The following is a 27,408-nucleotide window of genomic DNA, read 5'->3' on the forward strand; positions in this document are numbered from 1 at the left end:
GTGAGATTTTTCTCCCCGGACAGATCTTCGTCTTCGGCGGCTTCGCACTGCGGGCCAATTCACTTGGCCACCTGGAGCAGATCGAAAGCTACGCCCCTGGCCATCAAGTCAGGTTTGGAAGCCTAAACTACACGGCAGACATCCGCGGAGATTTGATCTTCGACGGATTCGAGCCACAGCCAAGCGCGCCGCACTGTCTCATGGGGCATGATCTAGCTCTGCCGCCGAACAGTACCCTGGAGGCCGCAAACGCACCGGCTCTGACCCTTAATTCGGAGCCAGCTGCGCCAATCGAGGGTGAGCGGTCGGACATCACCTCGGGGGCTATAATCTCAAAGGCGATCGAGCCAAACGCCAGCCCCGCACTCTGCACGGCCCGTGACTCCAAGGAGCCAGATTCCTCTCCGAACTCCGAACCCCTCGCGTCCCTGCCGATCGAACCCGATTGGGCGCCAATAATGGAGTTCACCGCCGCGGACATCTTTCAGCACTCGCCCTTCGGCGACATCCTGAATTCTCTAAAGTCTCTCTCTCTTTATCAGGAGAGCCCTGGCCGGATTACGGTCAGCGAGGATGGGATACGGACGATGAAGAAATTCAAATCCCACCCACCACCCACTTGGTAGCCACTGTCAACAATTTAAACGACGTGCTCAACTGCGACTCCGGAGACATCGACAACATGGATGACGATGCAGGAGATACCGACGAACCAACGCCCATAGGGCATTGGACAGCCACCTCATCTCATGATGTGTACATGGTGGATACCCCTAAAGGAAGCGACAACGAGGAAAAAGGGGATGGGACGGGAGATCGACCCCCCGAAAAGCAATCAAAGCGTCGGCGTAAATGCCGACCCAAGCCCCGCCTCGACAAAAACCCAGCCATAGAGAAGGACGAGCCGGTAGACGATGAGCAGGCCTTAGAGCAACCGTCCGAACAAGGAAACACGGATAGAAAAACCGAACATCCCTCCTCCGGCGAAAACGGCATTCCAGACGACCTCACGCCGAATAAACCTATGGAGCAGAAGAATCTCCACGAGAGGCTCATTGCAACTGCACGCAGCCTAAAAAAGCAGAAGTGGAAGCTAAAAACAGCGGAAGATGCACTCCGCATTAGATGGAGCAAAGTAATCAATACCACAGATAAGTACGGCGACAGTCGCCGCACTAAAAGCTATCCGAAAAGAAAGCTACTGCCTGAATTCGACGAAGAGGCCCTAGAGCCCTCGCATTCAAAAAATGAAAAAGCCACACGGTCGGATAGACGACCCCATAAAGCGGTAAGCGACGCCGCACCTAAATCGGCATGCGACCCACTTAAGGATTCGCATCATGGCCCAGTCAGGTCCATTTATGGGCCAAGAAAGCAAGCTCTCGTAAGCAATGCTATGAAGCCATCGTCAGAATACGGCACACCCAAATACAGGGGCGCCGCACACCCCCTATGTTTCACCGATGAGGTCCTGGACTATGAATTCCCAGAGGGATTCAAACCCGTAAACATAGAGGCATATGATGGAACAACAGACCCTGGAGTCTGGATCGAGGATTATATCCTCCACATACACATGGCTAGAGGAGATGATCTCCACGCCATAAAATATCTACCCCTTAAGCTTAAAGGGCCATCCCGGCATTGGCTTAAAAGCCTTCCAGAAAACACAATTGGAAGCTGGGAAGAGCTTGAGGATGCTTTTCGAGCAAACTTTCAAGGGACCTATGTCCGTCCCCCGGATGCAGACGATCGTAGTCACATAACTCAACAACCCGGAGAATCAGCTCGGCAGTTCTGGAATAGATTCCTCACTAAAAAGAATTAGATAGGGACTGTCCAAACACCGAAGCCTTAGCAGCTTTTAGGCATAATGTCCGAGACGAATGGCTCGCCAGGCACCTCGGCCAAGAAAAACCAAGAACAATGGCCGCACTAACAAGCCTCATGACCCGCTTTTGTGCAGGGGAGGACAGCTGGTTGGCAAGGTGCAGCCCCAGCAACCCAAGTACATCCGAAAACAGGGATGGAAACGGAAAACCACGAAGCAACAAGGACCGTTGCTGGACTAAGGACAAAAGTACGAAGAGCACGGCTGTCAATGCCAGATTCAAAGGCTCACGACAAAATCAGGAAAAATCGCCCCCCAAGGATAACAGGGACGATCCATCCAACCTAAATAAAATCCTGGACAAGATATGTTAGATACACAGTACTCCCGGGAAGCCTGCTAACCATACCCACAGAGACTGTTGGGTTTTCAAACAATCCGGCAGACTCAATGCCGAACACAAGGGGCTCGACACACCAAGTGAAGCCGAGGACGAACCCCAAAAGCAGAGCACCAGGAAACAAAAGAACTTCCCACAAGAAGTAAAAACAGTGAACTCACTTCACATAACAAAACGTGCGGCGCCCGTAAAGGTACGCACCACACGGCCCATCCCCAAAGGGTCCTGCCACTGGTTATCAAAACCGATCATCTTCGATCAGCTAGATTATTCTAAGAATATCAAGAATGTAGGATGGACTGCCTTGATACTCGATCCAATAATTGGCGGACTCCAGTTTTCAAATGTCCTTAATGACGGCGGCAGTGGACTAAACCTGATATATCAGGATACAATCCAGCACATGGGGATAAACCCAGCAAGAATCCACCACAGCAAAACCTCCTTTCAAGGGGTAATACCTGGTCCGGACAACCATTGTACGGGTTTTCTCCGGCTCACAGTCACATTCGGCTCTGCCTATAACCTCTGGCGCGAAAAGCTGACCTTCCATATCGTCCCGTTCTCAAGTCGCTATCAAGCACTACTGGGACGCGAAGCTTTCACTCGCTTTAACGCAATAGCGCATTATGCATCTCTTACGCTCAAGATGCCCGGTCCACGAGGCATCATCTCTTTGAAGGGGAAGCACTAAAGTGCGCCTCCCCAAGCGGAGGACTGTGCGGCCACTTCGACAACCCCATAGCAAAATGGCCTCACCGGCCAATAAACTTCAAAATAGGTCATTCAAGACCACGAACGCGGATAGACGAGTTCGGTGCAAAATCATCATTGATGCAGGCCTAGAAGCCATATACCCCCGCACTAGGGGCTCCACGCATATACAATAAGAGACAATACAGCTCAATCTCATATATCTTACTTTATACTTTGCTTATTCTAAACTTTGTCGGCATGACCCGTTTTCAACTCAGTTCCTCTCTTTTACAGATGAACATCGTGCGGCGCCCGTCCAGGATATGGCACAACGGAGACACAGGCGCAGACGTGCAGTAGGGACCCGTCCTAAAGGATTCTTTTTAGATTAAGACCCTGCGTAAACCTTTTTTACTGTCTCTTGTTGCTACACATCCCCTGGTTTTTTCTTTCTAATATAACCAAGGAGGAGGCTGGCGTCTTGGCATGTGGCCACGTCATAATTTTTGCACGTAACTGGACACTAGGGGCTTTTTTAATAAAGAGTGTTGTTTCGCCCGCACTCATAAAAGACCGAACACCTTAGGGAGTGTTCGGCGTCGCGAGTTTTGGCATTATATGCATTAGCTCCGAATCATGTCTTTGGTCAAATGTTGGGTTGCCCGGCTCCTGAGTTCGGCTACCTTATGTTCCGCTCTATCGGCTAAGGAAGCACCAGGAGAACTACTGCGATTGTGCCCCCGGTTCGGCCAGGGCGAGCACCTCAGTAGAGAAAGCCGAAAACTGACTGTCATGATGTAGCGTGAGACTGGTCAGCCACTTGATGACCTATCGGAATCTATCGGATTCCTCCGCTTTAACGAAGGGCCGCTTCCCGGTCAGGCACGTACGCGCCCGAACTCGGATGAGAGCAGTTTCCACCAAGGAGCTACCTAAAGAGTCTCATTGTCAAACTCCTATGGCTAAGTGTAACACCCCGGATGTAACTTTCCCAATTTGTACTCCAACTCTTACCGTTTCTGGCGTTAAGTTAATTTATTTTCTCGGGTTCGGGTCTTTGTCTCTCTGTGTTGTTATCGTTGTCATGCATCTCTTATCATGTCATCATGTGCATTGCATTTGCATACGTGTTCGTCTCATGCATTCGAGCATTTTCCCCGTTGTCCATTTTGCATTCCGGCGCTTCGTTCTCCTCCGGTGGTCATTTCTACCTTTCTTTCGTGTGTGGGGATTAAACATTTCCGGATTGGACCGAGACTTGCCAAGCGGCCTTGGTTTACTACCGGTAGACCACCTGTCAAGTTTCGTATCATTTGGACTTCGTTTGATACTCCAACGGTTAGCCGAGGGACCGAAAAGGCCTCGTGCGTGTTGCAGCCCAACACCCCTCCATTTTGTCCCAAAACCCACCTAAGTCTTCTCCATCATCTAGATCGTTCGATCACGATCGCGTGGCCGAAAACCGCACCTCATTTGGACTCTCCTAGCTCCCTCTTTGCCTATTTAAAGACCCCTTCCCCGAAATCCGGATCTCCCTCTCAGAAACCCTAAAATTCCCTCACGCCGCCGCCGGACACGTCCGTCTTGGGCGGACAAAGCCGCCGCCTCCGTCCGTGCCAACCACGTCCTGCCACGTGGCGCCGCCGTTCTACCCCGCCGCCGCGGCCCGGGAGGCCCGTCCCCGGCCACCGAGGCCCAGATCCAGCGCCGCCCGCGCCTCTCCCTCGCCTCCACGCCGCGCCGCCCGCGCCGATGAGGTCCTCCGCCACCGCCGCCCCGCTCCAACTCCGGCGGCCGAGCTCGCCTCCGCCCACCGACGAGCCGCCGCTGCACGCCGCCGCCTCGGCCGCCGTGGGCCGCACGCCTTCACCGCCCGCCGCGAGCCGCCCCGGCCATCGCCGGCCCCAGGCCGCGCCGCTCCGGCCTCCTCCCGCCTCACCGACGCCGGCCGCCGCCTCCTCCGTCCTCGCCGACCTCGGATCCACCGCCGTGAACAGTGCGTGCGCGAGATCTAGATCGGGATGAACAGTAAACCCTAATCCGGAGGTTGAATTTTCTCTAAGTCCCGAAATTCTCAGATCCAAGTGCCCCTGTTCATGGCCTCGTAAGTTTGCATCCGTAGCTCCGATTCATGCATATAGCATATCAAAATGTTCACCTCAGAGAGTACATCATTTCATTCCATTGCATCATTTTCATTTGAGTTCATATTGATGCCCGAAATGCTGTTAGAAGAGGGCTACTTGAGTTAATTGTCAGATCTGCTACTCCATTTAGCTTTTTGTCATTTTTGCCGTGATTAATGTGTGCATGATATGCCCTGATGCTCTACATATGTTTTGTTAAGGGTTTTGTCTTCTTTCCAGAGGTGCAACCCATGTATTTTTGTGATGTATGTGGTGACAAGTGCAAGCTTGCAAAGTGTTGCACTTGCTAATTCTGTTTTCAGAGACTTAGGAATTCCACCAAGTCCTTGAGCTGTTTATCTCATGATGCTATATGTTCATGTTGTTTCCTAGTGATCCGTGCCTCTTTTGAGGATGGTCAGTAAGGATGTTTTGTTAATATTGTAGTGCTATATCCATACATGTCTTTGTTTGCAATTATGGAGCACCCTAGCTTGAGTCAATCGAGCTCTACTTTTGCTACTTTGTGAATCTGGGCAGATTGTCAACTTGTTTGCAATTTTGCTGATGATGTTGTAGTTGATCCGTGCATGCTATGCTATTGTTCTTGCCATGTCTAGCTTGAATTTTGTGCCTTATTGATGGATGTATGCTTGTCTTGCCATGACTTGCACCGTAGCGAGTGCATCGAGCTTGCAAACATGCCTACTTGAGTTATGTTTCAGCATGCTCCAGTTTTCACTAAGTCTGAAAACTAATTATGTTTTTTGCTATGTGTACATGCTTGCAATTGTATTTTCTGCTCCCTTTTGGCTCAAGGTCACTAAGGGACTTTTGTTAAGCTCTTTGAGTAGCTCCATGCCATGCTTTACTTTGCCATGTTTAGGTCCTGTAGCATGTAGTTTTGTTGCTCCGAAGAGTGCTACCTGATCTGAAATTCCAGACAAGTGTTAATTTCACTAAGTCTGAGATCTGTTTTCCATATGCATTTTTACCATGCTTGTTTGAACCTGTTAATGGATGAATTCTCCGTAGCTCAGTGTTAGACTTCTGTTAAGAATCTTGAATGCATCCCTGCCATGTATTTTGTTGTCATGTTTGGGTGTTGTAGCATGTTCATCTCGTTGCATTTAGTTGGCTACTTGCTGTAAATCGCAGACCGGTGTCATATTTGAATCGCTTGCCAATTCCAAACCGTAACTCCGATTCCGGCGTTCTTTATGTCGTTTTCAAGCGATTTCATCTCATATTTCCAGTGGCACACTTGGATTCCCAAGTTGAGGCCAGGTTCATGCATTTCCTGTCATATCTTGCATTTTGCATCCCGCATCGCATCCCGCATAGCATATCATCTTTGCATCATATTGCTTGATCCTTGCACGTGGTTGATTGTATCCTTGTTGCTTTTTTTGTCTTGTTTGGGTAGAGCCGGGAGACGAGTTCGCTCACGAGGAGCCCGTTGAGTTTGCTTTCGAGGATCCAGCCAACTCTGATAACTGTGCAGGCAAGATGATCACACCCTCGAAATCACTACTATCTTGCTGTGCTAGTTTGCTCGCTCTTTTGCTATGCCATTGCTACGATGCCTACCACTTGCTTTCAAGCCTCCCAAATTGCCATGTCAAACCTCTAACCCACCATGTCCTAGCAAACCGTTGATTGGCTATGTTACCGCTTTGCTCAGCCCCTCTTATAGCGTTGCTAGTTGCAGGTGAAGATTGGAGCCTTGTTGGAACATTTATTTACTTGTTGGGATATCATTATATTATCTTGTTATCTTAGTGCATCTATATACTTGGTAAAGGGTGGAAGGCTCGGCCTCTCGCCTAAGTTTTTGTTCCACTCTTGCCGCCCTAGTTTCCGTCATATCGGTGTTATGTTCCCGGATTTTGCGTTCCTTACGCGGTTGGGTTATAATGGGAACCCCTTGATAGTTTGCCTTGATTAAAGCTTTTCCAGCAATTCCCAACCTTGGTTTTACCATTTTCCACCTACCCTTTTCTTTCCCTTGGGTTCTGCAGACTCAAGGGTCATCATTATTTTAACCCCCCCGGGCCAGTGCTCCTCTGAGTGTTGGTCCACCTGTCAGCTACCGCTGGCCACCAGGGGCAACTCTGGGCTGGCCTACCCGTACCTAAGACAATCTGAGTGTGCCCTGAGAAAGAGATATGTGCAGCTCCTATCGGGATTTGTCGGCACATTCGGGCGGTGTTGCTGGTCTTGTTTTAACCTGTCGAAGTGTCTTGAAGAACCGAGATACCGAGTCTAATCGAAACGTCTTGGGAGGAGGTCTATTCCTTCGTTGACCGTGAGAGCTTGTCATGGGCTAAGTTGGGACTCCCCTGCAGGGATTTGAACTTTCAAAAGCCGTGCCCGCGGTTATGGGCAGATGGGAATTTGTTAATGTCCGGTTGTAGATAACTTGAACCTTAACTTAATTAAAATGAATCAACTGCGTGTGTTACCGTGATGGCCTCTTCTCGGCGGAGTCCGGGAAGTGGACACGGTGTTGGAGTAATGTTTGTGCAGGTTGCTCTCTAGTTTCTCGCTCGCGCTTTGCCTCCTCTTCTCGCTCTCTTTTGTGATTAAGTTAGCCACCATATTTGCTAGTCGCTTGCTGCAGCTCCACATATTTACCTTGCCTTACCTATAAGCTTAAATAGTCTTGATCGTGAGGGTGCGAGATTGCTGAGTCCCTGTGGCTCACAGATTACTATTACACCAGATGCAGGGCCTGATGATTCCGCTCCAGGAGACGCGCTTGAGCTCAAGTGGGAGTTCGACGAGGACTCTCAACGTTACTATGTTTCCTTTCCCGATGATCAGTAGTGGTGCCCCAGTTGGGGGTGATTGGGAACGTGTCGCATGTTGGGTTCTCTTTTATTTTGGTGCCGTAGTCAGGCCATGAGTGTTTGGATGACGTAATGTTATTTATGTACTCGATTGACGTGGCGAGTGTAAGCCAACTATGTTATCTCCCCTTTATTATTTATATTACATGGGATGTTGTTAAGATTGCCTAACTTGCGACATATGCCTTCAATGCGATTATGTCTCTAAGTCGTGCCTCGACACGTGGGAGCTATAGTCGCATCGAGGGTGTTACAAGTTGGTAAACAGAGCCTTCCCCGACCTTAGGAGCCCCATTGCTTGATCATTTTTAGCAGCCGAGTTGTGTCTAGAAAAATGTTTTGAGTCATTAGGAATTATATATCGGAGAGTTTAGGAATTCTTTTTACTTCCCAGTCTCCTCATCGCTCTGGTAAGGCATCCTGACGTAGAGTTTTAACTCTTGTCTTCTCAAATTTCACTATTTTTTTTAGGATCACGTGGGTATCTTGGAATCGTTCCGATGGTTTTATGATGAGAACATTGTCTTGGTGCCTCCTGTCAGGGGTTTAGTGGAAGTGTCCCGGGGAGTTGAGCTCTGAGGTGTTGTCATCATAATTTTATCGTTGCAATTCTGGAATACCTGAGTTTAGTACGCCGACATCGAAAATCTCTTTTATGCAGTTCGTTGGTGAGATAACCTCGACACTACCCAGTACTGGGGTGGGAGTTCGGGAGTATCGCCATAACTTGTATAACGGATGCTTTTCGAAGGTTGAGGTAGATGGTTTCCGAAGGTTTCTTGGTTATGTGTTGAAGGATGGATACAGCTGGATGTAGGATTTGCTAGTTTGGGTGAGATATTATGCTTCCCCTATATCCCCAACACCTGATTGCATAACCGGAACGGTTCGGGAGTTTCATAGGTGGGAATTCTAGTAGCTCTAGTTCTTCTTCCGCGGATATTGGTTTGAGATTGGGATTTCTTACCGATTATTCATTCTTGATCCGTACCTTGTTGATTTATTTCTCTACCTTAATTCTACGTGGCTTCTCAATTTATGGATATGTGACCATTTCAAGAGGAATGCATTCGTTCATTTTGTTCGGATGTGAAGACTATATGTTGCAATTTTCATTCCGTTGGATCCAGCTTCAATATTTGTCTGTCAATGTGCTAATGGTGGTCAACCTCTTCAGGATGGCTCCTCCAAAGCGCACGACTCCGAATCCTGATCCGCCACCACCTCCACATCCTCCGGAGGCATGGCAAGCTGTGATGGCCGCAACCAATGCAAACACACAGTTGATCATGCAAATTCTCCAAGAGCGCAATCAAGGAAACCAAGGGAATCAAGGCAACAATCAGAATCACTTTGCTTCACTCAACCAGTTCCTTGCTAACGGGCCAAAGACTTTCAGCAATTGTGTTGAGGCAACCGATGCTGACGATTGGCTTGTGGATCTGTGCAAGCATTTTGAGTGCAGTAACGTTAGGCCTGAGGACTTTGTCAAGTTTGCTTCCTTCCAACTCAAAGATCAAGCTGCAGAATGGTTCCAGCAGTACAAGGACTCCAGAGGTGGACGTGTTATCACTTGGGATGATTTCCGTCGAGATTTCCGAGCTCATCATATTCCCCAGAGCGTGGTTGAAAGCAAGCGTGAGGAATTCCGCAACCTGAAGCAAGGCTCTTTGTCTGTCTATGACTACAACAAGTTGTTCCAGAAGCTCGCCCGCTTTGCCAAGCAGGACGTACCTGATGAGAAGAGCATGATATACCAGTTCAGGGGTGGTCTCAGAGAAGAAATTCAGCTAGCTCTTGTTCTCTTCGAGCCCTTGAGATACGATGAGTTCTACAACATGGCACTGAAGCAAGAGGCTGCTCAGTTGAGGTGTGATGCTTCCAAGAAGCGAGTCAGAGATGTTACTCCTTCTTCCTCTACTCAAGTGGCCAAGCAGCAGAAGTATTGGCTTCCTCCTCCTCCGTTCCGTCAGCCGTATCAGCAGAAGAGCAAAGGTGGAAGTGGTTCTTCCCACCCACCCAACCCTGGCTTTCAGAACAAGACTTCGTCTCAAGCTCCAAGATCGAGTGCTCCATATCACCGTCCGCTTTTAGAGGTCACGTGCAACAAGTGCCAACAGAAGGGTCACTATGCCAACAAGTGTCTCAACCAGAGGCGTCTTCCTCCTCCTCCTCTTGTCAGACCGGCAAGTACAGCTGTGGTCAAGCATAACCCCAAGCACGCCAAGGTCAATTTGATGAATGCAGCTCAGGCAGAGGACTCGTCAGATGTGATCATGGGTAACCTTCCTGTTAATGATATTGCTGCTAAAGTTCTTTTTGACACGGGTGCATCGCATTGTTTCATCTTGAGGCCGTTTTCATCTAAGCATGGTTTGCCTTTGCAAATTTTGCCTAGTCCTTTAGCAGTTGTCTCTACCAGTAAGCGCATGAATGCTAACTCCATTGCTCCGGATGTTACTATCACCTTGGGAGACTACAAGTTTCTATCTTCTCCTACGGTCCTTGGTGACTCGGATATTGATCTTATTCTCGGAATGGATTGGCTTTCTAAGCACAAGGCTCAGCTTGATTGTGCAGCCAAGCAGATTCAATTGACTCATTCGTCTGAGGATGTAATTGTCTTTGCTGCTCGGGATAATACCATCCATCTGTTTTCTCTCAATGAGAAGGGTGAATTGGATGCTATCTCTCAGATTCCAGTCGGTTGCGAATATCAAGACGTCTTTCCAGAAGAGCTTCCAGGAATGCCTCCGCACCGGCCAGTTGAATTCGTTTTTGATCTTGAGCCTAGCACGGAACCTATGTGCAAACATCCTTACAAGCTCGGACCTGAAGAATTGAAGGAGCTGAAGAAGCAACTCGATATTCAAGAGAAAATGGGTCTCCTCCGGCCTAGTTCCTCTCCGTGGGGTTGTGGTGTTCCTTTTGTGAAGAGGAAGGATGGAACGGACCGACTTTGTGTTGATTACCGTTCAGTGAACAAGAAGACCATCAAGAACAAATACCCACTTCCCAACATCAATGAGCTGTTCGAACAACTCAAAGGTGCCCAAGTATTCTCCAAGCTTGATCTCCGTATGGGTTATCATCAGATTCGAATCCGTGAGCAAGATATTCCCAAGACGGCTTTCAGGACAAGCTTTGGTTCATATGAATACACTGTCATGTCTTTTGGCCTCGTCAACGCTCCTCCGACGTTCTCTCGCATGATGAACTTCATCTTCAACGCCTACACCAATGACTTTGTTTTGGTCTATCTCGATGACATTCTGGTTTTCTCCAAGAACAAGGAAGATCATGCCAAGCACTTGCGTTTGGTTCTTGATAAGCTCAGGGAACACAAGTTCTACGCCAAGTTCTCCAAGTGTGAATTTTGGCTCGATGAGGTTCTTTATCTTGGTCATATCATCTCTGCCAAGGGCATTGCCGTGAATCCTGAGGTGTCTGCAATTGTGAATTGGGAACCTCCTCAGAATGTGAAGCAACTCCGTAGCTTCCTCGGTCTCGCAAGCTACTGCTGAAGATTCATTGAAAACTTTTCTAAGATCGCGAAACCTCTCTCAAATCTTCTTCAGAAGCACGTCAAGTACGTTTGGTCTCCGGAGTGTGACATTGCTTTCAACACTTTGAAAGAGAAATTGATCACTGCTCCAGTTCTCACTCCTCCTAATGAATCCAAGCCGTACGAGGTCTTTTGTGATGCCTCTCTCCAAGGTCTTGGCGCAGTATTGATGCAAGAGAAGAAAGTTGTTGCTTATACCTCTCGCCAGTTGAAGCCTAATGACAAGAACTACCCCACTCATGATCTCGAGTTGGTGGCAGTTGTGCATGCTCTTTTGACTTGGAGACATCTTCTATTGGAAAGAAAAGTAGACATTTTCACTAATCACAAGAGTCTCAAGTACATCTTCACTCAGCCTAATCTCAACCTCAGGCAAACTCGATGGGTCGAAATGGTTCAAGAGTATAATCCGAGTATCGAGTATACTCCAGGCAAGGCCAATGTGATTGCTGACGCTTTGAGCAGGAAAGCTTACTGCAATAGTCTGATTCTAAAGCCTTATCAACCCGAGCTTTGTGAAGCTTTCCGCAAACTTAATCTGCAAATTGTTCCTCAAGGTTTCCTCGCCAACCTTCAAGTCTCTCCTACCTTGGAAGACCAGATTCGCCAAGCCCAGCTTCTTGATGCTATGGTGAAAAAGGTGAAGATTGGGATTGCCAAGAGTCAGTCCAAGTACAAGTGCTACCGCCTTGATGACAAGGACACTCTCTTCTTCGAGGATCATATTGTTGTACCCAAAGGTGACCTCCGTAAAGTGATCATGAACGAGGCTCACAATTCTCTCCTCTCCATCCACCCTGGGAGCATGAAGATGTATCAGGACCTTAAGCAAGCTTATTGGTGGACTCGAATGAAGCGCGAGATCGCTCAATTCGTGAACGAATGTGATGTCTGCAGAAGAGTGAAGGTAGAACACCAAAGGCCAGCTGGTCTCCTCCAACCTCTTGCCATTCCAGAATGGAAGTTTGACCACATTGAAATGGACTTCGTGACTGGGTTTCCAAAGTCCAAGCGTGGCAATGATGCTATATTCGTTGTCATCGACAAACTCACCAAAGTGGCTCACTTTCTGCCTATCAAAGAGTCGATCACTGCAGCTCAATTGGAGGAACTCTATACCTCTCGTATTGTCTCTCTGCACGGTATTCCACAAGTGATCTCTTTAGACCGTGGCAGCATCTTTACCTCGAAGTTTTCGGATTCTTTTCAGAAGGCCATGGGCACCAACATCCGCTTCAGCACAGCTTTTCATCCTCAAACTAGCGGTCAAGTCGAGCGTGTCAACCAGATTCTTGAAGATATGCTCAGGGCTTGTGTGATCTCCTTCGGCATGAAGTGGGAGGATTGTCTTCTTTATGCTGAATTCTCCTACAACAACAGTTTTCAAGCAAGTTCGGGCAAGGCCCCATTTGAAATTCTGTATGGAAGGAAGTGCCGTACCCCTCTCAACTGGTCTGAAAGCGGTGAACGTCAGCTTTTGGGTAATGACTTAATCATAGAGGCAGAAGAAATGTGCAAAGTCATTCATGATAACCTCAAAGCAGCCCAATCCCGTCAGAAGAGCTACTATGATAGTAAGCACCGTGATTTGGCTTTCGAGATCGGAGATCATGTTTACCTCCGTGTCTCTCCTATGAAAGGTGCTCGTCGCTTCGGTTTCAAAGGGAAGCTTGCCCCTAGATACGTGGGACCTTTCAAGATTGTCAGCAAGAGTGGCGACCTCGCCTATCAACTCGAGCTTCCTTCAAACTTTGCAAATGTTCATGACGTGTTCCATGTCTCTCAGCTCTGAAAGTGCTTCAAGACTCCTGACCGCACTGTCAACTTCGAGGACATTGAGATCCAAGAAGATCTCTCCTATCGTGAGCACCCAGTTGCTATTCTTGAAGAGACTGAACGCAAGACTCGCAACAAGTCAATCAAATTTCTCAAAGTCAAGTGGTCACACCATTCCGACCGTGAAGCTACCTGGGAACGCGAAGATCACCTCCGTTCTGAGTACCCGGCGTTCTTTCAGTCCTAGATCTCGGGACGAGATCCTTTCATAGTGGTGGAGTGTTGTAACACCCCGGATGTAACTTTCCCAATTTGTACTCCAACTCTTGCCATTTCCGGCGTTAAGTTAATTTATTTTCTCGGGTTCGGGTCTTTGTCTCCGTGTGTTGTTATCATTGTCATGCATCTCTTATGATGTCATCATGTGCATTGCATTTGCATACGTGTTCGTCTCATGCATTCGAGCATTTTCCCCGTTGTCCGTTTTGCATTCCGGCGCTTCGTTCTCCTCCGGTGGTCATTTCTACCTTTCTTTCGTGTGTGGGGATTAAACATTTCCGGATTGGACCGAGACTTGCCAAGCGGCCTTGGTTTACTACCGGTAGACCACCTGTCAAGTTTCGTATCATTTGGACTTCGTTTGATACTCCAACGGTTAACCGAGGGACTGAAAAGGCCTCGTGCGTGTTGCAGCCCAACACCCCTCCATTTTGTCCCAAAACGCACCTAAGTCTTCTCCATCATCTAGATCGTTCGATCACGATCGCGTGGCCAAAAACCGCACCTCATTTGGACTCTCCTAGCTCCCTCTATGCCTATTTAAAGACCCCTTCCCCGAAATCCGGATCTCCCTCTCCGAAACCCTAAAATTCCCTCGCGCCGCCGCCGGACACGTCCGTCTTGGGCGGACAAAGCCGCCGCCGCCATCCGCGCGAACCACGTCCTGCCACGTGTCGCCGCCGTTCCACCCCGCCGCTGCGGCCCGGGAGGCCCGTCCCCGGCCACCGAGGCCCAGATCCAGCGCCGCCCGCGCCTCTCCCTCGTCTCCACGCCGCGCCGCCCGCGCCGGCGAGGTCCTCCACCGCCGCCGCCCCGCTCCAACTCCGGCGGCCGAGCCCGCCTCCGCCCGCCGACGAGCCGCCGCCGCACGCCGCCGCCTCGGCCGTCGGGGCCGCACGCCTCCACCGCCCGCCGCGAGCCGCCCCGGCCATCGCCGGCCCCAGGCCGCGCCGCTCCGGCCTCCTCCCGCCTCGCCACCGCCGGCCGCCGCCTCCTCCGTCCTCGCTGACCTCGGAACCGCTGCCGTGAACAGTGCGTGCGCGAGATCTAGATCGGGATGAACAGTAAACCCTAATCCGGAGGTTGAATTTTCTCCAAGTCCCGAAATTCTCAGATTCAAGTGCCCCTGTTCATGGCCTTGTAACTTTGCATCCATAGCTCCGATTCACGCATATAGCATATCAAAATGTTCATCTCAGAGAGTACATCATTTCATTCCATTGCATCATTTTCATTTGAGTTCATCTTGATGCCAGAAATGCTGTTAGAAGAGGGCTACTTGAGTTAATTGTCAGATCTGCTACTCCATTTAGCTTTTTGTCATTTTTGCCATGATTAATGTGTGCATGATATGCCCTGATGCTCTACATATGTTTTGTTAAGGGTTTTGTCGTCTTTCCAGAGGTGCAACCCATGTATTTTTGTGATGTGTGTGCTGACTAGTGCAAGCTTGCAAAGTAGTGCACTTGCTAATTCTGTTTTCAGGGACTTAGCAATTCCACCAAGTCCTTGAGCTGTTTATCTCATGATGCCATATGTTCATGTTGTTTCCTAGTGATCCGTGCCTCTTTTGAGGATGGTCAGTAAGGATGTTTTGTTTATATTGTAGTGCTTTATTCATCCATGTCTTTGTTTGCAATTATGGAGCACCCTAGCTTGAGGCAATCAAGCTCTACTTTTGCTACTTTGTGAATCTGGGAAGATTGTCAACTTGTTTGCAATTTTGCCGATGATGTTGTAGTTGATCCGTGCATGCTATGCTATTGTTCTTGCCATGTCTAGCTTGAATTTTGTGCCTTCTTGATGGATGTATGCTTGTCTTGCCATGACTTGCACTGTAGCGAGTGCATCGAGCTCGTAAACATGCCTACTTGAGTTATGTTTCAGCATGCTCCAGTTTTCACTAAGTCTGAAAACTGATTATGTTTTTTGCTATGTTCACATGCTTGCAATTGTATTTTCTGCTCCCTTTTGGCTCAAGGTCACTAAGGGACTTTTGTTAAGCTCTTTGAGTAACTACATGCCATGCTTTACTTTGCCATGTTTAGGTCCTGTAGCATGTAGTTTTGTTGCTCCGAAGAGTGCTACCTGATCTGAAATTCCAGACAAGTGTTAATTTCACTAAGTCTGAGATCTGTTTGCCATATGCATTTTTGCCATGCTTGTTTGAACCTGTTAATGGATAAATTGGCCGTAGCTCAGTGCTAGACTTTTGTTAAGCATCTTGTATGAATCCCTGTCATGTATTTTGTTGTCATGTTTGGGTGATGTAGCATGTTCATCTCATTGCATTTAGATGGCTACTTGCTGTAAATCGCAGACCGGTGTCATTTTTGAATCGCTTGCCATTTCCAAACCGTAACTCCAATTCCGGAGTTCTTTATATCGTTTTCAAGCGATTTCATCTCATATTTCCAGTGGCACACTTGGATTCCCATGTTGAGGCCAGGTTCATGCATTTCCTGTCATATCTTGCATTTTGCATCCCTCATGGCATCCCGCATAGCATATCTTCTTTGCATCATATTGCTTGATCCTTGCACGTGGTTGATTGTATACTTGTTGCTTGTTTGTCTTGTTTGGGTAGAGCCGGGAGACGAGTTCGCTAACGAGGAGCCCATTGAGTTTGCTTTCGAGGATCCAGCCAACTCTGATAACTGTGCAGGCAAGATGATCATACCCTCGAAATCACTACTATCTTTGCTATGCTAGTTTGCTCGCTCTTTTGCTATGCCATTGCTACGATGCCTACCACTTGCTTTCAAGCCTCCCAAATTTCCATGTCAAACCTCTAACCCACCATGTCCTAGCAAACCATTGATTGGCTATGTTACCGCTTTGCTCAACCCCTCTTATAGCGTTGCTAGTTGCAGGTGAAGATTGGAGGCCGTTCCTTGTTGGAACATTTATTTACTTGTTGGGATATCATTATATTATCTTGTTATCTTAATGCATCTATATACTTGTTAAAGGGTGGAAGGCTAGGCCTCTCGCCTAGTGTTTTGTTCCACTCTTGCCGCCCTAGTTTCCATCATATCGGTGTTATGTTCCTAGATTTTGCGTTCCTTACGCGGTTGGGTTATAATGGGAACCCCTTAATAGTTCGCCTTGATTAAAGCTTTTCCAGCAATGCCCAACCTTGGTTTTACCATTTGCCACCTACCCTTTTCTTTCCCTTGGGTTCTGCAGACTCAAGGGTCATCATTATTTAACCCCCCCGGGCCAGTGCTCCTCTGAGTGTTGGTCCACCTGTCAGCTACCGGTGGCCACCAGGGGCAACTTTGGGCTGGCCTACCCGTACCTAAGACAATCTGAGTGTGCCCTGAGAAAGAGATATGTGCAGCTCCTATCGGGATTTGTCGGCACATTCAGGCGGTGTTGTTGGTCTTGTTTTAACCTGTCGAAGTGTCTTGAAGAACCGAGATACTGAGTCTGATCGGAACGTCTTGGGAGGAGGTCTATTCCTTCGTTGACCATGAGAGCTTGTCATGGGCTAAGTTGGGACTCCCCTGCAGGGATTTGAACTTTCGAAAGCCGTGCCCATGGTTATGGGAAGATGGGAATTTGTTAATGTCCGGTTATAGATAACTTGAACCTTAACTTAATTAAAATGAATCAACTGCGTGTGTTACCGTGATGGCCTCTTCTCGGCGGAGTCCGGGAAGTGGACACGGTGTTGGAGTAATGTTTGCGCAGGTTGCTCTCTAGTTTCTCGCTCGCGCTTTGCCTCCTCTTCTCGCTCTCTTTTGCGATTAAGTTAGCCACCATATTTGCTAGTCGCTTGCTGCAGCTCCACATATTTACCTTGCCTTACCTATAAGCTTAAATAGTCTTGATCGCGAGGGTGCAAGATTGCTGAGTCCCTGTGGCTCACAGATTACTATTACACCAGATGCAGGGCCTGATGATTCCGCTCCAGGAGACGCGCTTGAGCTCAAGTGGGAGTTCGACGAGGACTCTCAACGTTACTATGTTTCCTTTCCCGATGATCAGTAGTGGTGCCCCAGTTGGGGGTGATTGGGAACGTGTCGCATGTTGGGTTCTCTTTTATTTTGGCGCCGTAGTCGGGCCATGAGTGTTTGGATGATGTAATGTTATTTATCTACTTGATTGACGTGGCGAGTGTAAGCCAACTATGTTATCTCCCCTTTATTATTTATATTACATGGGATGTTGTTAAGATTGCCTAACTTGCGACATATGCCTTCAATGCGATTATGTCTCTAAGTCGTGCCTCGACACGTGGGAGCTATAGTCACATCGAGGGTGTTACACTAAGTGAAAGTGTTAAAGCATTATAGTCCGGTTGCCTGGCCCGCTGCGCTATCACCTCCTTTGTAGGACCAAGATGTTGGGTTAAGTGTGAAAATGCGTCTTCTGCGAGCACCCCCGCACTATACGCGTGGGGGCTGAAGCCAACGACTGCCATCTTTCAGACTCTCTCTCTCTCTATATATATATATCCTAAAATGGCCGCACATGAGGGGTTCCCAATACTTGGAGGCACAAGTATAAAAAAGGCCACTACAGTTTATCAAAATACTACTTTTCAATTACATATGCTATCATAACATAGCATCTTTCGAGCACTGCGTCTCTATTACACAAGCGCCTTCAAGGACTTCCTGAAAATAGTGCTCGGACGATACTCGGCTTTTGTCCGAATCTCGGGACGCAACAACGGTGGTCTCCATCTCTGCCCAATATGTCTTGACACGGGTAAGAGCCATCCTTGCACTCTCTATGCATGCCGACCTCTTCATTGCATTAATACGCGGCACCGCATCAAGGAATTGCTGCACCGAGCGGAAATAACTCTTCGGCTCTGATCTCCCCGGCCACAGATGATCCATGACGTACTTCATGGCGAGTCTGGACAACCTATTCAGTTCGGCCCATTGAGCCAAACGATCATCCACTACCAGTGGACGCTCTGGATTATGAAACTGCGACAAGAAAAGCTTTTCCACTTCGCAATCTTTCTGATCTCGAAAGTGTTTGGTCGCATCAGGGGCACTCGTTGCCAAGTCCAGATAGGTGTCCTCCACACTCCACATCTGGTCCAACGGAGCAAACTTCGGATCACAAAACTTCCTCCGCAGCATAAAGGGCTTTCCAGCCGCAATCTGTTCGGCCTGACGCAGCTCCTCTTTCGCAGCTCTCATTGCAGAGCGAGCGTCCTTGGCATCGGCAACGGCCTTCTCTAAGTCCGTTTGTCTCGCCTGGTCTTCTTTCTCAAGAAGTTTGCAATGGTCTGCAGCGCTCTTTAACTTCTCGGCCATCTCGGCCATCTCTTCTTTGCTTCGGCAGTGAGCAGCCTGTTCGGCTCTCAGCTCTTCAAGGGCCTTCTCGGCAGCCGCATCGCTTTTTCTGGCTTGCTCCTTAGCTTGGGCAAGTTCTGCCCTAAGATTCTCCACGGCGGCCGTACCATCTGCGTCAAGCACACACATTGTAAGACACTGGCATGAAGCTCCTCTTACCTGATGCCGCCCGAAGAATTACATACCTTGAGCCTCATCAAGCCGCTTGTTGACAAGCGCGATGTCGGCATATGCCACGTCCAGTTGCCGCTTTAGTTCGGCCACATCATCAGTTCGGCGTGATTCCGGACACCTCGCCACCTACATTCAAAGGCGACATCTTAGACCTGGGATTATGATCCTCTGCGTGCCGTCATTTCTTGACAACGCGCAGAGTCTCAGGGGCTACTATCTACACAGGGCGCATCTTACTTATGCACAACTGACAAAAGTGTACATTATCTAACGTACCTCAAAACCCGTTAGTGAACTTTTGACGGCCTCATGCAATCCGCTTTCTGCGGATGAAATCCTTCCAATCACCGTGCCCATCAATGCACGGTGCTCTTCTGAGATAGAAGCTCGCCCCAGCAGAATCGTTAGTTCCTCCGGCCGAGCACCAGACGGTGCCGAACTTTCCCTATGACCTCTTTCAAAGGCCGGATGCGGAGAACCTCGGGGGGCCACATAGCTATCTTCCGCCCCTGCCGGATTTGGAGAAACCCTCCGTGACGACACCTCAGGGTCGCCCGCCTCGCTGGGCGGCACGGCAGGGGGAGGCATTCCACTCTCCATCATCTCCGGAAGAAGATCCCCCGAAGACGAGCTCTGCTGCGAAGGGCTGAGGTCCGAGCTACAAGGTAAAATTTTGGTTAATCTTCTCAGATATAAAATCAAGGATTTCTCTCATCCCTCAAAAGGAAAATCTTTTCTCCACTTACGGCTCGCTGGAGGGCTGATCCCCTTGAGGGCGTAGTCCGGCCAAGGAACTCCCTGGCGTCGGACCCTCTGACGAGGATTTTCTCCCCCGTTTTGAGGCCATGATTTCCGGGTCGTCAGAGGCGGCTCTCTTCTTCCCCTTAGGAGAGGAATTGTCGGTTCCTCCCTTCGGAGCAGCCTCCTTCGAGGAGGCCATAGCTTCCTTGTCCTCCCCCTCCAAAGGCATTATCTCCAGCATCCTGACCAGCACGGGATCCGGCCTGGTTTCAGGAAGGGGAGCCGGACACCTGATCAGCTTTGCCTTCGCTATCCACTCCTGTTTAAAAGGACGGCTCTTTTAGGTGCAAGTTTATGACAATTATACGGATAGAAGGTCCGGGCACAGGGTTTCTTACTTGAGTATCCGGGCGATTGCAGCTTAGGCCTGCGTCCTCGGTTAAATCCGGACACATCTCTTATGATCCGAAGAACATTCTATACATCTCCGCGGGTGTTGCGCCCATAAAATTCTGGAGAGCTCGCGGTCCCTCTGGATTAAACTCCCACAGGCGAAGGGGGCGACGTTTGCCGGGCAATATTCGGCGAATCAGCATGACCTGCGTCACCTTGACCAAACTGAGGTCTCCTTCCAAGAGATCCTTAATTCGGCCCTGTAACAGGGGCACGTCTTTGGGCAAACCCCAATCTAATCCTCTATTGACCCATGACGCTAGCCATGATGGGGGACCCGAGCGAAAGGCAGGAGGCGTCGCCCACTTGGCGCTCCTGGGAGCGGTGATATAGAACCATTCTCGTTGCCACAAGCCGAGCTCTTCTTGAAAGGAGCCCTCGGGCCATGGAGCATCAGCATTCTTACTTATGACAGCGCCTCCGCACTCTGCGTGCCGTCCCTCGATCATCTTCGGCTCCAATCCAAAAGTCTTGAGCCATAATCCGAAGTGAGGAGTAACACGAAGGAACGCTTCGCACACAACGATGAATGAGGAAATGTGGAGGATGGACTCTGGAGCTAAGTCATGAAATTCCAGCCCGTAATAAAATAGCAGCCCCCTCACGAAGGGATCCATCGGGAAGCCTAACCCCCGAAGGAAGTGAGACATGAACACTACGCTCTCATCGGGCCGGGGACTGGGAATAGCCTGCCCTTGAGCAGGCAACCTGTGCGGAATTTCGGCGGCCAAGAACTTAGCCTCTCTCAACTTTAGCACGTCCTCCTCCGTGACGGAGGAGGGCATCCATCGGCCTTGAAGGTCGGAACCAGACATTGTCGAAGGTCCAAAGCGCCTGGAATCTGGAGCCTAGGGTGTTGGAACTCGAGGCGACGGGTGAAATCTTTTTGAGATTGGAAAAAGGAGTAAGGCCTTGGTCTCTTTATAAGAGGTTGAATACCAGGAGCCCTCCCCGTAACCGTTTGGGACTCGCCTTTAATCGAGAAAATATGCTAACGGGCACGATTGGGTTACCCACGTCCGTATTGATGAGAATCCCGTAAAGGGGGGGCACATGATCTCTGCTTTGACAAGACGTGCCAAGGAAACCGCCTCGCAAAACATGCCGAGGTGGAAAAGTGAAAACGATTCAAGTAAAGGACTTGGCCGTAGTGTGATGACGCACTGCGGAATACGTCGGTAGATTTGATTTGTGTCAATATTATTCTCTCTATGGCAATATGTGGAAACTTATTTTGCAGAGCCGGACACTATTATTGGTGTTTACAATCTTCTATGAAGGACTTGGAGGAGGAACCCGCCTTGCAATGCCGAAGACAATTTGCGCGCCGGACTCGTCGTCATTGAAGCCTGGTTCAGGGGCTACTGAGGGAGTCCTGGATTAGGGGGTGTTCGGGTAGCCGGACTATACCTTCGGCCGAACTCCTGGACTATGAAGATACAAGATTGAAGAATTCGTCCCGTGTCCGGATGGGACTTTCCTTGGCGTGGAAGGCAAGCTTGGCGATGCGGATATTCAAGATCTCCTACCATTGTAACCGACTTTATGTAACCCTAACCCTATCCGGCATCTATATAAACCGGAGGGTTGTAGTCCGTAGGCAATCAACTCCATACACAACAATCATACCATAGGCTAGCTTCTAGGGTTTAGCCTCCTTGATATCGTGGTAGATCTACTCTTGTACTACCCATATCATCAATATTAATCAAGCAGTAGTAGGGTATTACCTCCATCGAGAGGGCCCGAACCTGGGTAAAACAAAGTGTTTCCTACCTCCTGTTACCATCCGGCCTTGACGCACAGTTCGGGACCCCCTACCCGAGATCCGCCGGTTTTGACACCGACAGCGTTCCCAAGGCTGGAGAAGGTGTCACTGCTGCTGATGTCAAGAAATTCGTTCAACTGGACTCTACTACCAAGAATATCATCTGTGGTCATCTAACCAAAGGACAGTATGGCCGTGTGAGTGCTTTGAAAACATCTAAGCTGGTCTGGGACTGGCTCTCCAAGGTCAATGAAGGCGTCTCAACCCAGAGAGATCAGAGAATCAGTGTCCTTCGCAACCTCTTCAACCGCTTCAAGCGAAATGACAATGAGAATGTCCAGCTCACATTTGACTGACTCACTGACATCACAAATGAGCTTCAAGCCCTCGACGCTACTGAGATCACCAAACATGAAGTCGTCAAGACACTACTGAGATCACTTGATAGTTCGTTTGACACCCTAGCCCTGATGATTCAAGAACGTCCTGATTTCAAGACACTCGAGCCGTCTGACATACTTGAGAGGCTCAACACACATGAGTTTCAGCTTTCTGAGAAAAGAGATATCTACGGTCCAAACTATGGGCGAACTCGTGCCTTGAAGGCAAAAGCTGTCTCCTCATCTGAAGAAGAATCTGACAGCAGTTCGGATGATCCTGAAGACATTGGAAGGGAACTTGCTATGCTTGTGAAGAAGTTCCAAAAATTCACCAAGAAGAAAGGTTTCAGAAAGTCTTCCCAATCGAGCTCAAGGAATGATGAAGCTTCTGCTCACGACTACAAGAAGAAAACATGTCACAAGTGCAAGAAACCTGGCCACTTCATCTCTGAGTGTCCACAGTGGGACAATGAGAACAAAAAGAAGAAGAAGAGCAAGGAATATGACTCTGACGACAAGAAGAAGAAGAAATACTCAAAGTCTTCTTCCAAGTCTTCCTCAAAGTCTTCATCACACAAGAAGAGCTCATCTGGCAAGGCACGTGCGTTTCTTGGAAAGGAAATGGATTCAGAGGAGGAGTCCTCTTCTGAGGAGGCGGAGGTGGAGTCTGAGGAGGAGTCCGATTCAGGCGTCGCAAGTCTGGCTACAGCATACGTTGCCAAGTCCATCTTCAACACTAAAGACAATGACTTCATCACCGACACCGATGCAAATGACAAGGACTACTCCGCTTCTACCTACTACTTCATGGCACGCGGTGCCAAGGTAAACACACGCACTACTCACTATCAAACATCTAGTGACGATGACTCCGATTGTGGTTCAAAACCCAGCTACAAAACACTTGCTAAAATTGCAACTGAACAACAGAAAGCTATGGAACATATTCAAAAACTGTTAGACAGAAGCGATGATCTGTTAGGTGCTGAAATGACTCGATCTGAATCCTTAATTGAAGACATAAAAAATCTTCACGTTAAGTATCAGGAACTTGAAAGTCGTCATGAAACTCTCTCAACAACTCAGGAAAAGCTTTCCTACGATTATCTTCAAAGGAAGCAAGATCTTGAGAAATTGAGAGCGGCTCATGAAGATCTTCAAAAGGAAAATGAGTCACTTCGCGCCAAACAGATCACTTCCGCTCAGGAAGGATTTGAACCACCATGTCTTAAATGCATTGAGCGTGATAATGCTACTTCTGTTGCTGAATGTTCTACTGCTACTGCTGTTGCAATATCTTCAACTGTCGATGTGGTAACTAACCCCTCTGCTGAGGATACCACTGCTATTGCTGATGAGAATGCTAGGTTGAAGACATTGCTTGAAACAGGGATGTACAAAAGTCTTAAAGGGCATCAGACACTATGTGATGTCCTCAAAAAGCAGATTCTGAACCGAAACCCGAGGAAAGAGGGTGTTGGGTTCGTAAGGAAAATAAATGCTGATGGCTCTTACTGGAAACCTGAGCAGTACCCCAAAACCACGTGGGTTGCTGCAAAAGAACCTTCAGCAGATCCATCCAATCTATCTGGCTTCACTTGTGCTAACCCCATTATCATTGATGAATCCCTTGATGCAAACTATAAACTGTTTAAGAATCAGAATGGTGAAGTGTTTGCCAGGTACATTGGTACTAACTGCAGGAATGGACCGCCTATGAAGAAGATGTGGGTTCCGAAAAGGTGTCTGGAGAATCATCCTGTGAATGTCATCATGACACCTCACGTGAAGAAGACAAACCTCAGACCAAAGGCTTCATACGGTCCAAAGGCTTCATATAGACAGAGGACTCACCTGAGTCGCACTAACGCAAATGTTTTGCAGGGAAACCGTACTCAGGCATATGAATATGAGAGCGGTTCATCAAACCGCCATGTTCATAAGACGAAGAACTATTCTGCTTATTCTTATGAGTACTATTGTCCGCCTGCAAGACTGTTTGCTAGGGCTCGAAAGCCAAAGTTCTCAGATGCTGCACTTAGACTTATTGCTTCTAAGCCACCCTTGAAGATGTGGGTGGCTAAGAAAGCTTAACTCTCTTTTGCAGGGAAAGGTCTCCAGCAGAAAACACAAATCGTCTGACGCTATTGTTGGGTACCTTAATCATCTTGTAGGGCGCAAGATCAAATGCCCGAATGGTCTTACTATGTACTTCGTTCCTGAATCGCTTGCTACTCTCCCTATTAGTCCTAATCTGGATCTAAGCTTTCATAACCCACTGGCTCGTCAAATGTTTTTGCTTCACAATGCTCTTTGTGAAGCCTATCCCCCTAACTGCACTGTAGGGTATGACACCAGCGTCTTCAGAATGGATTATTGATAGTGGGTGTACAAATCACATGACTGGCAAAAGAAGCCTTCTTATGGACTCAACCTTACGTCCATCCGACAAGAGCCACATCACATTTGCTGACACTGGTAAAAGTAAGGTATTGGGTCTAGGTAGAGTTGCAATCTCAAGGGATCAACACATGGATAAAGTCATGCTTGTTGAATCCCTTGGCTTCAACTTAATGTCTGTCTCAATGCTTTGTGATTTGAACATGATCGTAATATTTGGAAAATATCGTTGCCTTGTTCTAATGGAATCTGCCAAGTCTCTAGTATTTGAAGGGTATCGAAAAGATGATTTGTACGCGGTAGATTTCTCAGCAGGACCACAGCTTGCCGTATGTCTTCTAGCAAAAGCTTCAGAATGTTGGCTCTGGCATCGGAGGCTTGGGCATGCTAGCATGAGGAACCTCCACACCCTGGCAAAGAAGAAGCATGTCATAGGCATCGAGGGCGTCAAGTTCAAGAAAGATCACTTATGCGGTGCCTGTGAGGCAGGAAAGATGACGAGGGCTAAACATCCCTCATAGACAATCATGACCACTACTTGACCCTTCGAACTACTTCACATGGATCTTTTCGGTCCCACTCATTACTCAACTCTTACTACTACTGCTTGCCTCTATGGCTTTGTTATTGTTGATGATTATTCTAGATATACTTGGGTGCACATAATCCTTTACAAGACTGAAGTGCAGGATGTCTTCAGACGCTTCGCCAATCGAGCTATGAACAATTATGGCGCCAAGATAAAGCACATCAGAAGTGACAATGGCACTGAATTCAAGAACACTGGCCTTGATACATATCTTGATACCTTGGGCATCACACATGAATTCTCGGCCCCGTACACGCCACAGCAGAATGGCGTCGTCGAACGCAAGAACAGAACACTCATTGAGATGGCCAGAACAATGCTAGATGAATACTAGACTCCAAGAAAATTCTGGCCTGAAGCCATTGATACTGCATGCCATACAATCAATCGTGTTTATCTTCACAAGCTTCCGAACAAGACATCTTATGAGCTCCTTACTGGCAAGAAGCCAAATGTCAGTTACTTCAGAGTATTTGGCGCCAGGCGCTAGATCAAGGACCCACATCACACCTCAAAGTTTGCACCAAAAGCACATGAGGGTTTTATGCTTGGATATGGAAAGGATTCGCACTCCTACAGAGTCTTCAATCTCTTTCATTACAAAGTAGTTGAAACAGTGGATGTGCGGTTTGATGAGACCAACGGTTCACAAAGAGAGCAACTGCCAAATGTGCTAGATGAAGTTCCATCAGAGAATCAATCAAGCTAATGGGAACTGGAGAAATTATACCTTCTGAAGCTCATCTTGAAGAAGAACTTACCATCTCAGCACCTGATCAACATGTAGACAATGCTCAGCCTGAAGACATTCCTTCTAACAACGACAATGATCAGCAAGAGCAAAATCTTCGCCCTGTACATCCTCGCGTTGCCAATGAAGTGCAGATTGAAAGAATAATTGATAGCATCAATGCACCCAGTCCACTCACTCGTTCAAGGGCAACTCAGCTAGCAAATTTCTGTGGGCACTTCGCATTCATCTCAATAACAGAACCCAAGAAAGTTGAAGAAGCCTTCATGGAATCTGAATGGATTCAAGCTATGCAAGAAGAGCTTCAACAGTTTGAGCTGAATAATGTATGGGAACTGGTTAAGCGTCCTGATCCACGGAAGCACAATATAATAGGCACCAAATGGATATACCGCAACAAGCAAGATGAGCATGGTCAAGTTGTCAGAAACAAAGCTCGTCTCGTTGCTCAAGGATATACTCAAGTGGAAGGCATTGACTTTGATGAAACATTTGCTCCTGTGGCTAGACTTGAAGCCATACGCATACTGCTGGCCTATGCAAATCATCACAACATACTTCTTTATCAAATGGATGTGAAGAGCGCCTTCCTCAATGGCAAGATTGAAGAAGAAGTGTATGTTGCACAACCTCCTGGCTTTGAAGATCCAAAACAACTTGACATGGTATACAAGCTCAACAAGGCACTGTATGGCCTCAAACAAGCCCCTCGGGCCTGGTATGACACACTCAAATACTTCCCTGAAGATCAAAGGCTTCATACCTGGTTCTCTCGACCCCACTCTCTTCATGAAGACATATGATGGTGAACTGTTTGTGTGCCAAATATATGTGGATGACATTATCTTCGGCTGCACCAATCAGAAGTACAGTGAAGAGTTTGGATATATGATGCAAGAGCAATATCAAATGTCTATGATGGGAGAGTTGAATTTCTTTCTCGGTCTTCAAATACGAAAGCAACGCAACGGCATCTTCATATCTCAAGAGAAGTATCTCAAAGATTGCCTGAAGAAGTTCGGTATGCAAGACTGCAAAGGCTTCACGACGCCAATGCCAGCCAAGCATCATCTGGGTCCTGACGACAATGGTAAAGAGTTCGATCAAAAGGTATACCGCTCCATGATTGGTTCTTTACTTTATATATGTGCATCTAGGCCAGATATTATGCTTAGTGTTTGCATGTGTGCTCGATTTCAAGCGGCACCAAAGGAGTCGCATCACTTAGCTGTGAAGCGAATTCTTCGATATTTGGCTTACACCCCAACTCTAGGATTATGGTATCCAAAGGGCTCAGAGTTTGATC

The sequence above is a fragment of the Triticum urartu genome, chromosome 6A, assembly GCF_056163025.1.
Source record: "Triticum urartu cultivar PI428250 chromosome 6A, HENAU_Tu73, whole genome shotgun sequence".
NCBI classification, from domain to species: domain Eukaryota; kingdom Viridiplantae; phylum Streptophyta; class Magnoliopsida; order Poales; family Poaceae; genus Triticum; species Triticum urartu.